Below are 15,441 nucleotides of genomic sequence, written 5' to 3'. Positions count from 1 at the left end.
CCCAGGCCACCTAGACAGTTTGGAAATCAAGAGGAATCTCTCAGCTTTGGTGTTACTTGAAGCATATTGACGTTTTGAAAAGGCTTGGCAAACCGTCTCTCTTCCGTGCTGAAAACCCTGCTTGTCTTTTTACGGCTGAAATGCAAATACAGGTGTATTAGTGGTCATCCATCAATTAGTGAACTAGATGGGGTTAGCTTAAAGGAGAGTCACTAACTTGCATTTAGAGTGAGATAATTAATGTCCGCTAATCCTCAGGGTCTTTTTGAATGCAGGTTGAAAGTTTGTTCTTTTGTGCACTGACTCCTGGCATATGGAAGCTGACTTTAGCTGGGGGTCATACCTGAGTTCTTTTCTCATTCTGGATGTTCCTATATGTTAGAATGATTTGTGTGCGTTGTGCAGGTAGCGTGTTCTTTAAAAAAAAAAAATTGCACTTGTTGAGAGGAATTCAAAAAGTACGGCTGAGTGTGTTAGCTGTTGTCTACCCCAGTTTAAATTGGGCTGTTTAAAAAAATGTTTAGCACCTCCCTGCCCCCATCTGCAGTGTCCTCTCCCCATCACCCTTGCTCTTGGGTAGGCTCGCCCTGCTAAACAGGTAGGGCCTTCGTAAGCTGTATATGCACTTGTCAGAATATTTGAAACATAAATTATCTCTGGGATTGAAAAGCTGTTTTCTTGCAGTTTCATAGTGAGCTGTCCCGATGTCTGAAATTCAAAGGAGGGGTCGAGATCAGACCTCCTGAAAGATAACTAATCCTTAAAATCTGAAGGTCCAAGATTTCGGGCGTGTTTACAGAAATATAAATAAGGCTCTTTCGCCCATCTTCAGTGTCTTCAGTGGTGACCTGACAGAACACTTCTAGTTTTGTCTGTTTCATGTGAGTTGATTAAGGGGAGACGGCTAATGTTTTCAAAGAAAATTAATTTGCAGTCAGCCAGGTCTTTTGGGGGTTTGAACATCATTTTGTTAAAAAGTGAAGGGAATCTGCATTTCTAAGTAGGAAGGAGAAAGGGGTTCATGCAGAACAATTTTCCCTCCCCCTGTGGTGGTGCCCGTTGTATCTTCAGTGTACGGGAAACTGAAGAAATACCATTTCATGGTTATCTAGTGGTTTTCAAACCTAGGCACATATTTAATTGCCTGCTTTCCACGTAGATGCCATGTCTTCCAAATAACGAGTATTTCCAGTGAAACCCTTCAGGTAGCAGGTTTGAAGAGACTTTCTGTTATATCACTCTTAACAAGATCTTGTTGAGGGTGTCCACTTTTAAAGAGTTTAGTCTTTCTTTCCTTTATTTTTCTTTCCTTCCTTCCTCCCACCCTCCCCTTACCCCCCCTTGATAGGTACAGGAATCACAAGAGCCACCTATTATTTACTGTCTTGTTATCTGAGGGCTAGAGAATCCGATTTAACTTAAAAATCGTACACTGCATTTGGGACGCAAGGCATCCATCTACTCTATTCCCTAAGACCCTTCCGTTCCCTTAGAAGCTAGGACTGGGAACCCAGAAAGCCCCTCCCCATTTTGCGGGCGTCGCGGGTGAACGCACTGCTACCTTTTGGCAGCTGGACGAGGTGGAAGAGAACGCAACCCAGAGGCGGAGGCTCCGTGGCGCGGCGAGGGCGAAGGGGATCTGCGGCGGTCCCTGGGGAAGGCCACCTCTGCCCTCACCCAGCTCGGGTTCCCTGGGCTTCCCGCTGCCCCCTCTCTCCCGGATCCTCTCCCGGGTCTTCACTTCTGCTGTCTGTTTCATTGCCTTTATTTATGCGTGCGGTGATTTTAAACCTTACTTGGTGTTCCGGCTTTCTCCACCTCAGCTCAAGGCTACTGTCTGTCCCCGCGCCCCTCTGCTCTGGACGACTCACGGGGTACGGCAGCCGAGCCCGGCGCTTGCAAGTTGGCCGCCGGGGCCCCTGCAGCGCGCTCTCCCCTAGGTTCAGGCCAGAAATGCTGGGCCCCGACACCTCGGCCCTAGCCTTCCTGGGCCACCCGCAGACGCCCCCGATTGTCGAGGACGTGAGGCAGCCGGGGACGCTGAGGCCTCGGGGCCGGTCGGGTGCGTGTAGTGGGAAGGACGCGGGCAGCGAGGGGCGCCGGCCGGGCCTCGCTGCAGCCAGGCGCGCAGGTGGCGCATCTTCGGGCTCACTGTGCGGCTTAATTGGGTTAAAGCGAAGCTAAACACCGAAGCACTTCGTGCAAACTAATTGGTGCAACCGGGGCCTTTTCACTAACGATTTACACTTTGAGAAAGAAAACTGGATGGTGAGAAAAGGACTGAGAAACTCGTTAGTCCTAGGGTGTTCCAGGGGAGTGAAGTCACTGGGGCTTGAGTAACTTGAGGATGCCAGGACCGTGTTTTCTGAGCTGCTTCCTTAAGCTCTCGTCACACCCGGAGTTGACAGTGATTTACATAACATAGGATTCACCGGCGCGCCGTTAGCATTGGGGGTGAACTGGGCGCCCTAGAATCACAACCAGTGCCAGTACCGCTTGTTGCCGCGACCCAGCGATTTTCTGTTACACTGAACACGTGAGAGGAACCGCCTTCGGTAGCTGAACCTTTGAGCGATCTTGGCCGCCCGTCCCTGTGGAAGCGCAAGTTCAACTGTTGTGAAGGACGTAGTCGTATTTTCCATCCCTGGATTTTTTTTTTTTTTAATTCAAGTGACCTATGAGGAGAAATTTAAAATAGTGTATATTTTGGAGTAATTCAGCCCATTTTCATCTAGGTTTGGGAAATAGGCTTGTTTTGTGGAAATAACATTACAGTAAAATTTTTTGATGTATCGTTTAACCTATTGAACTAGTTATTTCAAGAGATTATGTAATGTACAAAAAGGTTTAAAATTCATTGATTTACTTATGTAAGTCTGTAAAGAACTCTAGTAATACTAGTCGTGTGTGTGTATATATGTGTGTGTATATATGTATATATTACTACAAGTCAACTCTCAGCAGTTAGTACTAGAATAAAAGCTTTTGTGTGTCCCATGCTTTAGGACAGAAATACCTAATTGTTTTCTGTGGTGTGCATGTAGACATCTTTGACACGAGCTAATAATAGAATGATAATTGGAGAAAACTGACCTAACCAAAGAAAAAGAATTCCAAGAATCTTGAGATTTACTGTTAGTTTCAGATGCTTACATTTGAATGCTATTTGGAATTTTAAGGTCAAAATGACTTTTATTTCATTTACTTAGTTTACAAGGCAGCCTTGATTTTAAACATACCTAGTCGAGAAAAAAAAATTAAGACACAAACCCACACCATTATAACTGTTGGTAGTATCAGTTAATATAAAATAATTCAATATTGTGATCTTTAACACCTTGAAGCATTCAAAATAGCAGGCAAAACAACTTTTCCTGAAGTACTATTTCCTAAGTATTGTATTCTCTACTCTGTAGATCTGCTTGCTTCTATTATATGAGACACAAAGTAATGTGTAGTCTCCTTAGTAGGTTTAAGGAAAAACTTTCTAATGTGTAGGGATGTAGGAGTGCAAAGTTTCTGTGTTTCAAAAAAAGACTAATTTGAATTTGAATTGCATGTTCATAAATGTCAGCAGTTGTAACCTTTCATCTGGAAAAAGGTATCTGTTAGCGGATAGGCACACATGTGAAGTGCTCACATAGATATAATTTTGTGTTTCTTCATAATTTGCTGGCTGCTAGTCTATTCACAAATATTCATGAATTTATAGTTTTATTTTTTTAATATGTGTTTATTGCACTAGGGAGATAAAAAGAATATGAAGAGTTTATTAAATTATTTATCCCTACTGCCGGAGTGGCTTTGAAGGCTCATTGTACACATCTGATTTCTTTCCCCCTCTCTTTTTTAAAAAACGCACCCAGGCTATTTCAACTGTTTCATTCTGCCAGACACAATATATTTCTCTTTTTACACTAGAGAAATTAAAGACAGATATTTGTGCAGGGTTTTCTTTATGTGTCACATTAAATAAAATAAAATAGAGTGAGTTTTTCTGATAATCTAATTTGATGGCATCTATACCTTTCTTCCTGTTGTGACTGCTGGTATAAGTACACTTGAAACAGAATCGCTTAAAAGCTTCAAAAGTTTCAGAGATTTCTTAAAATTAGTATTTCATGACTTATTTCAGGTTTATTACAAAGGCAAGCAGAAGACTGAGGTCACTGCACAATGTAGACCCCTTGTATTTCTTCAGCTAGAGCACCCTGAGTGTTGTGCTTAATTTTAAAACACTATTCTTCATTGGATGACCAAGGACATTGCCCCAGTTTTTTTTTTTTTTTTTTTTTTTTTCTTCATGACCCTTCCTTGTCCATAGCCACATATAGTCATATTTGTAGTGGCAAGTATTTCCCCCCCCCCACAGTTTTGTTTGGTGTTAATGAGTGTTGAAAGTAACTTTGAGATTAAAGATGGAAGTTGGAAGTATACCTTGTTGATTTGAAGTAATTCTGGATAACTCTGGCCAAAACCATTCTTTTGCAAGAAAAAGAAATTTAAAACCTTGCTTATTTACATAATTTTCTGTGTTTCCTGACTTCATTTGAGTGTACAAGCAAAAGTGCAGGATATTTTAATTTTCATCTGTAAATTGAAAAAAAAAAAAACTGAGTGGGAGTAGAGGAGGTTATCAACCAAAAGAATTTCATATTGTTCACAATGAGCCTTGATCTCCAACCTTTTCCAAATATTGAGGGACAAAGGCTTTAGTCATTCATTTGTTGAGTGTTATGGAGGAAATGCTGATTCCAATATTCTAGTTCGTCAGAGGCCCTTCAGAAATTCACTGTTATCTTCTAATTGGTAGAACTAAAATTCTATTTAGATTTCAGCTTATAGTTTTCCTTTGGATATTATAGAAATATTGAGTCAGGACAGATAGGCTCATATGATTCTCTTCTATATGAATATATGAAGACTAGGTATTTCTAAACCATAACTAACACGGATTTATATACATTTGGGTATATGGCCTCATCTTTAGTACTCTTAGTAGGCCACCTTTTTATTGTACTTAGAGAAAACAGTGGAATCAGATGCTATTAGTGTCTGTTAATCTGTACATCTGTAGTGGGTCATCCAGGACTGCATTGTTCTCATTACTGTTCCATACTGTATGTGATTAAGCCACTGAAAATATTCAACCTGACCTTGAGACTAGAATATGGTTCATAGATAATCAGCTTCCAGTGATTGCATGTCTAAAATAACCTTTTGTATTTCTAATTTATAGTTTTGCACCTTATTTTTAAATGAACAAAGCAGTTCCTCTAAACTAGGATTTATTCCTTAATGATTGGTAACTAAAGTAATAATTTATAAGGATAATTTCAACAAATAAAAATGATTACCCTTTATCATATACATTATCTGCAATAAAATAAATGGTTTAGAGAAGAAGGAAATTATTGTAAATAAGAATTTCCTTTATATGTTTACATGTAGATATAGAGATTATAAACATTGTCTAAGATTACCCATATAATATTCATTTCTATATATGTATGTTCATTTTCACTATTCTAATATATATTCTAGTACACCAGTGTATACTTACAGAGAGCACAACTTTTCATATGATTATCAAAAATACCAAGTCACAGGTAGTACTAATGAGTAGTTAGTACTTTAAATCTACATGTCTTTATCCATTTACATGAAAATCTAGATAAATTAGAAACTTAAAGAGCATTATTTATAAGATACAACATTTCTAACTAAAAACTAGGAACTCAGCGAAATAAGCATAACTTCCTTCTTATGGGAAATATTTTTTAAGTTACATTTATTGATGTTTAATTTGCATATGGCACTATTCCATCCTGATGATTTTTGTATATGAACATGACATTCTATGAATTCTGATAAATAGTCATACAACTTCCTTACAGACATACAGCATTTTCATTGCCATCAAAATATTTCCTCCCATTCCTATTTTACTTTTTCAATTTTGTAAATTTTATGATTAATTTTAAATACTTTGCACAAAGACCATTGTTTATTCTCCTAGAGTTTATTATTTTATCATGATTCTAATTTAATGCCAGTTTTAATCAGAGCATACTAAAGCCCAGGCAAAATATGAAATGATATCTCAGATATACAAACAGTATGTTTATAATTTTTGTTTCCCTTAAAAGTTGTTTCATTTGAATATATGTAACTAATTAATACTTGGTAAAGATTCATTTTTCAGAGGAACTGCCATTTGTTATGCTAATATGAATATATGTGTTAGATTTATGAGTATAGTTTACAGTTTACACATCAAAATATGTTGTAGGAAACAAGGGTTCCTCAAACAAGTTAACAACATTTGAGGCATATTCGTAATGTTACTAGCTTTGTAGCATTGAAGATGGAGATCTTGAGATCTCTCAGCATTTATATTTCTCTTTACATTTTTAGTAAATTAATCTTCCCTTTGAAAGGTAGGAGATGAGTCTAAGGAATTTATGACAACTAATATTAATTAATATATGCACATTCTTGGAGCATGAGCTTCTAATCAAAATTCAATGTAAATATACATTGCCATTTAAATTTAGATGGTTACAAATACTCCAAAGAGTTATTAAATTTTAGGAGTGCAGATATTTCTATTGATATTGATACTATTTCAGGTATTTTGCCTTTTTCCCATTTGTAATGGCACAAAACAGTCTTTTATTTCTTCCTCTAAAATATACAAATTATTTAAATGCTTTCTGTTTTTATTTGGCAATTACAATAGAAATTTTAATATTATGCATGCTTACAGGCCTATTAAGAAAGAAGTTATTGCTTTTTTAGTAATCTTAAACCATTGTTAGAAAATGTACTCTTTTTATGGTTTGCAAAATACTGTGTATATGGTCTGTACACACACACGCATACACACACACACACTATTGCATTGCTTCAGATAGTAAAAGATTGAATTGACCTCTGTATGTTTCATATGTTAACCTGCTAAAAGTAAATAGCTACAAAATATAGGATTGTTGTTGCCACCGGGAAGAAATATCACATCTGCAAGATTGTTCCGTATTAACCCTTAATAGTTTTTAATAATAGCTTAAGAGACTGCAGCTAACAGGATTCAAGAAATAATAACAACTGGAAATTCCAGCAGTGTTTATCCAGTCACATATACCATGTCAGTTTTGAATGTCATAGGCTTTCCGTTGTGAAATTGAAAGATTTAAATATTGTTAGTCATTCTGTCCACAGAAATAAAAAGATATCGCTTAAATATACACCTACATTAATATGTATGCATATATGTATACAAACACCTTGGTTAATTTAAAATTGTTTCCTACTTTTTGCAAGAGACTAAGGTTAAATTTTTTGCAACCTTAGCCTGTATTTGATAAGCAAAGTGTATAACTCATCAGGGGGGAAAACTGGGTTTTTTTTGTTTTTGTTTTTTTAACTAGAAAATTCAGTTCTTCATTTGTTTTGCTCTCCACGCTGCATTAGCACTGTTTTCCCCTGTGTGCATCTGCCAGTGTACAATTTAGCCACGGGCATCTGTAGACCTTGTGGTGATCAGTATTGCAGGCAAAAGCCATATGTGTTTAAATAAAAAAAAAAATCTCTTTATTTCATTTGCTGTTTTAACTGGATGGATAACTTTTGTGCCTCAAGACAGAAAAAGAAAAAATCCAGAAATAATTAATTGCCTCTATTCTTGAGGCAGTTTCATTTCCCCCTCCAATATGGAATGCTTGTCAGCTTTCCTGATAAATGACTGCATGTATTTGCATAGATTTTACATTAACACAAAAATTAGTTTTATTTGTGGAAAACTAGTTTACATAATAATATAAAACCTAGTGTTATTGATTATGTTTCCAAGCATTGATGACTTTAGATGTTCTGTAGCATTCTAAATTTTCTAAGATCTGATCAACTCATTTCCTAAAGTTTGTTTTTAATTTTTTATATAGTTCTGCATAAGACAGAAAAATACATTCATAAAATTTCAAAATTTAAAAAATTATTTCCTAGTTATATTAACCACAACTATTTTAGACCTGTAGTTAATAGCTCTCATTTGATAAAATGATCTGATTTTAAACTTTTGCCAAGAAATATTTTACAGTACTTACTATCGGTGCACATACAGTCAGAGAACTGCATCTCCGTGGGAATGATTTTAATGTTCATGTTAATGTTATCAAAAGGATGGGTGCCATATTGGGGGTGTGCAGTTGAGCTTGTGCCTGGGAAGCTATACGTTGTTTATGATGAAATTTTAAAATGTATCTGAGAATTTTCTTTCCACCTATTTCCTTGAATATTCTTAATTGATCACCCTAATCTGAGCCTGAAAAAAAGCACTCTGCTGGAGCTGTTTGGGTGCTGAAAACAATTCCACCTATTTATGTGGGACGCAGTAGATGTTTATTCATACTGAATGTGGCATCTTGTTGTCTAGAGGCAACCTGCTAATTATGTGCTATCATTGTATTATCCATGTTATGGAAAATTCAAATATGTTCACTGCTGTTAGTTACATCACAGAGCTTTCCATAAAATATCCTTAAGAAACCTACTACACTTAATGGCAACCTAAACCAAGAGTGCCTCTGCCACTTCTTGATTCTGGGGCACTCTGGGTGCCAGCTGTCACAGCTCAGCTAATGATGACAAATGCCCCTCTCTATGCAGATTGCAGAGCTTGCAGGCTGCTATGAAAGGCAACCAGATTACCTTTCTTCAGATAGTAACTTAACCTTTTAAACTCATGTCAGAATGAAATGATCAGCTGTGATAGTTTCAATATCTGTATCTTTAAAAACCAAAATCAGAACAGTATCAAATAACACATTTTAAAACTTTTCCAGTATTTTTATGATATACAATGCCTTACCCTTGAATTCTATAATATTCTTAAATGAGAAACTCTAGGTAAGATATATTTCAAAACCAGCCTACATCATGTGTTTGAACTCTACATGTGATTTGGGAAGTGTGAATATCTGAGGAAATTATCCAGACTGCTTAGGCCAAGAAATAGACTGGTGAGAGTTTAAGGGAGATGTGTTCTTTTCTTTTCTTCACCTGAATAGTAGAGGCTTTATTCTCCCACTGTGTGTTTAGGTCCAACCTATTCCAAGTAAATGGATATTTTATTTCTTTAAAACTCAGGGAAGAATCACTATATTCCTAAAGTTGTATTTATGAAATGCATAAAGTTTGTATACCTTAAATAAAAGTTTTCTGGAAAAAAAAGATTAAGTTAAAATAAATTTTTTAAGAGATTAAGTTAGAAGAAATTAAACAACTCAATGAATTATTTCAAAATTATTTATAGAGTAATGATTGCCAATGATTGTTTTCACGAAGTATTTTTGAACTTGAGCTTTTGTTTTAAGTTGTTAATGTACTCTATAGAAATGTTTATTGTGTTGTGATACATATTTCTAAATGAATTATTTGAAACAATAATGAACACCTTTAACTATAATATAATGCAGGAGGATAAATTGCCCCTTAAATTTACAATTGCAACATTCTTTTCAAGTTGTAAGAGACTTATATGCATTAATTCATCTGATACTTAAAATAATCCTACAAATTAGGAGAGATGGGTGATAAGGAATGGGGACTAACACTTAGTATTTAATCTCTTTATCTCATTTAGTCTTCACAAATAAATATTAGCTCCCATATACAGATAAAGAGACTGAGGCTTAGAAAGATTGAGTGTATTACCAAGAGTCATTCAAGTAATTGCAGAGCTACATGGGTCTGATTCTGCCTGCTTTTAGCGCTACAACATCTAGACTATCTGTTGTGGACATATATTTATATATGTGTGTGATTATGTATTTCCTGTCTGTATCCAGATATAATTTGTAGCAATTGGTACTCTGATATACCATTGTTATTCTGAATAGAAATTTATAAACTTACATTTTCACTAAGAATATGATTGTCAGATAAGCTTTAAATACCATGTTCTTTATAGGAAGCTTTTAATTAAGAGAATATAAAGACACTTTATGTTATGAATTTTATGGTTGTCATATATTGATCTATCATATTGGGAGAAACTCTTTAGGAAAGATATATACTATTTAATGAATATCAAATTGGACTAATTTATCTAAAGAACCATTTCATTGTACAACCTGCTATGATTAATGAGATATATCTTTATAAAAATGATGATGAGAAAAAAATTACTTAGGTGAGTTATCTATATACTTTTTGAATGAAAGTTTATCCATATAGTTTTACTCTGAGATATCAATGAGCTGTCCAATCCCCAAAAGGCTATATCTTTCAGTTCAAGACATACTGAAAACTCCTTTTTATCATGAATTTAATAATTTCCAAGGAAGTACAGATACTGCAATGTAAGGATTTTTATTCAGTGATCTGATTATGTTATGAAGACTCTGTATTTTAATTATTTATTCTACTTAACAATTACAAATAATGCTAATGCTTAACATGTTGTTATTTTGCTAACTACAAAAAATTTCATAAAACTTTCTGTGAGCATTTTGTTTAAATGCATCATGTAGTAAATACCAGGAGGAAGACACTAATTCTGCATCTCAAGTTAGACTTTTATACCAAGGCAGACACAAACCCTAGAGGAGAATATGAGACACTCCCCTCATGATGGTCTGCTTCTTCTTTACATCATTCCCAAAGGTGGCCATCTATTTCTGTGGAATCTTAGCCCTTTAATAGAAATAAGCCTTTTAAATTTGGTATGAAAAATCCTCCTCGATTTATGAGTTTTCAACTTTACCATGGTGCAAAAGTGGTCTACGTTCAGTGGACACTGTAGAGGAGTTTTGCGTGTGAGTCATGTCTTGGGCTAGCACTGTGCAGCCCAGTCCTTTCTTAGATATTGGGCAGTGGCAATAGCCACAGCTGTCAGTCAGCCAAGCAGTCAAGAGGGGACACAACCCATATTCTGCTGTGTGCTGTGTGGCTAAGCTAGAATGTTGGCCAATTAGGTGGGTTCAATGCATTTTGGACATATGATATTCTATCACGGGTTTGTTGGTACAGAACCATACCTAAATTGTGGAACATCTGTATTTGAATATCAAATTAAATATATTCCTGTCTTTCAGCTGTGATACCTTCGTATCTTTTAAACTACCCCACTGTTCAAGATCCATTTTGGTACATTATTTTCTCCAGTTATGGTGTCTTACTCCCAGAAAAGATGGCTAAATGTGGAGCAGAGAGACCTCTATTAAGTCTAGCACAGTCATGTTAGTTTTTGTGGCACTACCACACCCCTGTTGACAAATGCTCTGTGTAAACACATCTTTTCTATTTAAACATATGTTCCTGGGGTCCTAAGAGCATGGCTTTTGTATTTATCCAATTTACTTTATCTTGCTATTGTCAGGTATTTTTTAATTGATCATGGCACAGAAAAACCAATGAATGTCATCCTAGGACCTATAGACTTATGATAAGACTCATTTATACATTGATCCATTAATATTTTAATTTGTCCAAAAACAAATAGTTTCTAAATATTTCAACAAGAGCAGAGGTAAAACATTTTTAATGGATTTCTTTGAGAGACAGAGAGGTACCCTGGTCTACTCCTTAAAAATATGCAATGGCCAGGGCTGGGCTGGGGCTGAAGCCTAGAGCAGGGAACTCAATCCAGCTCTCCCACATGGGTGGCAGGACCCCAACCACTTGAGCCATCACCACTGCCTCCCAGCATCTGCATTAGCAGGAAGCTGGAGTCAGGAGCCACAGGCAGATATTGAACCCAGATACTCTGATATAGGAAGCGGCTATCTTAATAGCTACTCCAAATGTGTGCCATGGTAAATACTTTTAAAAACTGGTATAATTGGGGCCAGTGTTCTGGCACAGCAGGTTAATCTTCCACTTGGCATATAGTGCCAGTTCCAGTCCTTTTTTTCTGCTTCTGATCCAGCTTCCTGCTAACACACTTGGGAAGGCAGTAGATGATATTACCACCAGCATGGGAGAACTACAGGAAGTTCCAGGCTCCTGGCTTCATAGTGCATTTGGGGAGTGAAACCGCAGATGCAAGAGATATGTCTCTCTCGCTTCCTCTCTCTTTTTTTGTCTCTCCCTTCCTCCCTCCCTCCCTTTGACTCCCCATGAAAAGATTTATTTATTTATTTGAAAGGCAGAATGTCAGAGAGAGATAGGGAGAGACAGAGAGATACTCCAGCCACTGGTACACTCTCCAAATGGCTGCAACAGCCAGGGCTGAGCCAGGCTGAAGCCAGGATCCAGGAGCTTCTTCCAGGTCTCCCATGTGGGTAGCAGGGGCTCCGTCACTTAGACCATCTTGTGTTGCTTTCCCAGGCACATTATCAAGGATCCGAATCCTAAGTAGAGCAGCCTAGACATGAACCGGCACCCATATGGGATGCCTGCATTGCAGGCAGCAGCTTAACCAACTACACCACAATGCCAGCGCCAAATAAATATATGCTAAAAATAAAAATTAAAACCACAGTTTTTTTGTTTTTTTTTTTTTCAAAAAAGTGATATATTTAGTGAATTGCGGTCAAGTGAGCACTTTTTTGCTAAGACACAGTCGTCTCACCAATCAGGACATTTTAAATCTTTTAATATTTTCTTTTAAGTTTAATACTAGAACTGAATATCCTCCATCTGAAACTAAATTATTGTTTGCAGATCAAAGAGACCTCTGTTAAGGAATGAAAACATTGAAAAAGCACATTTTAGTATCAGGTAGTAAAGGTGTAACCAACATTTATTAGTTAATAAGATATGAAATATATTTCATTATATTACAATGAGTGGTTACAAAAAAACCTTGTGTTAACTTTTTTTATGAATGTTATTTACTTTAAAACCGTAAGTTTCTGAAAGCATAGACATATGCTTTTATTTGCCAAGTTTTTTGTCCCCTAAATAGGGATATTTCATGAGTGCTTTCTTTACCAATACTGTGACACCCAGGCAGTAAAACACAAAGACAGGCTGCCTTGGATTTGGCTTTCTCTCAGTTTGTGTCTTGAATGGAGAATAAAGTCCAGTGCTTTCACAAAAGAAACATTTTCAAGTAAAGAACTGCCCCATCTGTTTCATCTGGTGACTTATGCAATAAGAGGTGTTATCACATGAATCTAAATGCACAAGCAGTTTTTTATGAACTCTTTCTGTGCTCTGAGGAGTTTATAAGTTGCATACTCCATTGTGTTTCAGTCCCAGCTGACCCAAGTGCATTCTGCTGAGCATATTTGGGGTATAATTAGAACTAATGAAGCCCAGAACACAGTTAATTCTCTAAGTGATTTATTCTCATGCTCTTGTCTGACTCCAAAGGATTCTTCAAATCATAATCTCCAGTGCCTCCTGTTTTTTTCTTAACATCATGTTGACACAGCTACTCTAATTTTATGTTTGTTTGACATTAAAAATAATTAGATATTTGAAAAACTGAGAAATGTGTTTCAAAGTAAAAGTTTATTTTGTTAGTCCTCATGGTAGAGGGCAATGCGTGTTCTTTGCCGTCCTTCGTTTTTGCTTGTATCTCAAAATGCATGTGGCACCTGTGAGTAGCTAATGGAATAGAAAATGTCAAGTGGTAAGAGTCTTATTCACCACTGGGGAATAAAGTCTACAAGTGAAATATTTTTTTTTAATTATTAACAGAAGAGTCTTGCTTCTGATTCCAATTTCCAAGGAAAACTGAAGATTGTAAAAAAAAAAAAAATCCTTATGGCCGGCCTTCATGTTTCAAAGCCTCTGTTCATTAATATGGCTTCACTGTACAAGCGGTGTTGAGGATGACATTTCTCCACATGCCCTCACCAAGTAGTCAGTGACTCAGTGGCCTGTAACACTTTAAATCCCATCGACTTGGTTTTCCTTTCTGTTACGACTGTTTCAACAAGTGGCACTTTCATTGGGCAGGTTAAGATCAGGTAGCTTACTGAGGACAGCCTGGAAAGGACAGGCTCAGTGGTCAATAAAAGGTTATTACTTGGTTAAAACCTTACGTTCAGTAAGATACTGAAGTCATTTCAGGTACTTAGTTTTCGTTATCTATGTCCTTTTTGTTCTTCTATTAGAAAATACAGCAGAATTCATTGCTAAATAGGTCTACCTTTATCTATTGAGCACGATCTTTAATACTCACCATTCTCTAGAGCCCAGATAAGAAAAACCTTAAAGGCAAGTACCACTTTCTCAAATCCACAGAAATACCTGTATCAGTTTAGATCATCAGCTAGGGTAAGTGTTGACCAAGGGACCACAGATGCTTGGCTGTCATTATAAGGTACTTAATGTTGCCTTACAAAAATTATAACCTTAACTGGTTACTGTGACTGAAGAAGTTCCTATTTCTCATATTTTAACCCTTTCCTGAAGGTCAGCTGAACACTCCAATAACGTATCTTAGGACTTTGATGAAAAAAGTTGTACAACGTTGCTTTTTTCAAATTTGTACATCTTTAAAAGAGACAGAATGATCTGGTAAAATTAGTTAATATTGAGCTGTTTATCTGCTAGGCACTGTGCTAACTGCTTGATTCATATCATGTACCTTCATCCTCTCAAACAACAGACACAGAGGAGTCAAGACACAAAGCTAGGTGTCTGCAAAGTTGACATTGGTGCATGTGCCATCTGATCCCAGAATCCAGAGCCCACCTTCTTAGACATCACACTAGACTTTACCTAAATGTTTCCTCTCATCTGTAAAATAGGGACAATAATATCTACATATAGAATTGTTGCATGGAGTAAATAAAGTAACACAGATCAAAAGCTTATAATTTTTGTTTTATTACATAAGACCACATAGTTACTAGCAGAGCCACATTCAGACCCAGAATTTTCTGTCTCTAGACCCCTGAGCTTATCTAGCAGAGTCCTTTACATGAATACTTATTAAATGAGTCATGTTTGAGTGAGTCCTGGCCTTCCCCAATGAAAGATTGTTAATTTTGCTGGTTATATTGATAACATAGAGTAGGTACTTAATGCTTATTGACTGAATGGAAGATTTTTCATCCAGTGCTCTCCAATAAAATAATTTTATACATTAACCTTTCTCAAACTGATATCCCCAGCCAAAACCCTTCCTCTCAATTCCAAGCTCATATGTACAGTGGTCTACTTCACATCTTGTCACATACATAAGATGCATTTCTAATTTATATCTAAAATCAGTACTTGACTTCTTCTACCCAGACCTGCTACCCGTCATCCAACCCTCATTAAATGGCAACTCCTTTACTCTCAGTTACTTCGGCCAGCAACTTGAGTGTCATTAAGATTTCTCCCTTGCTTTCATTACCTATGTTCATAGCATCAGCAAACATGCAAGAATCTGACCACTTCCAGCCAACTTTACAGCTTTCATCATCATCAAGCCACCGTCCTTTAGGGATGCTACCAGTTATCTGACAGATGTCCCCGCTTCCTGCTTATTCCCTT

The 15,441-nt window shown here is 36.6% G+C and overlaps 1 protein-coding gene across 5 annotated transcripts in view; it reads left to right on the top strand.

Moving 5' to 3' along the window:
* NBEA (neurobeachin) overlaps positions 1 to 15,441 on the top strand; it is a 731,002-nt gene that overhangs the window by 526,438 nt on the left and 189,123 nt on the right. The window lies entirely within an intron of this gene.

This window comes from Lepus europaeus, chromosome 6 (genome assembly GCF_033115175.1).
Source record: "Lepus europaeus isolate LE1 chromosome 6, mLepTim1.pri, whole genome shotgun sequence".
In the NCBI taxonomy this organism is placed as follows: Eukaryota; Metazoa; Chordata; class Mammalia; order Lagomorpha; family Leporidae; genus Lepus; species Lepus europaeus.
The sequence above is the reverse complement of the archived record's forward strand: the minus strand, read 5'-3'. Positions and strand labels throughout refer to the sequence as shown.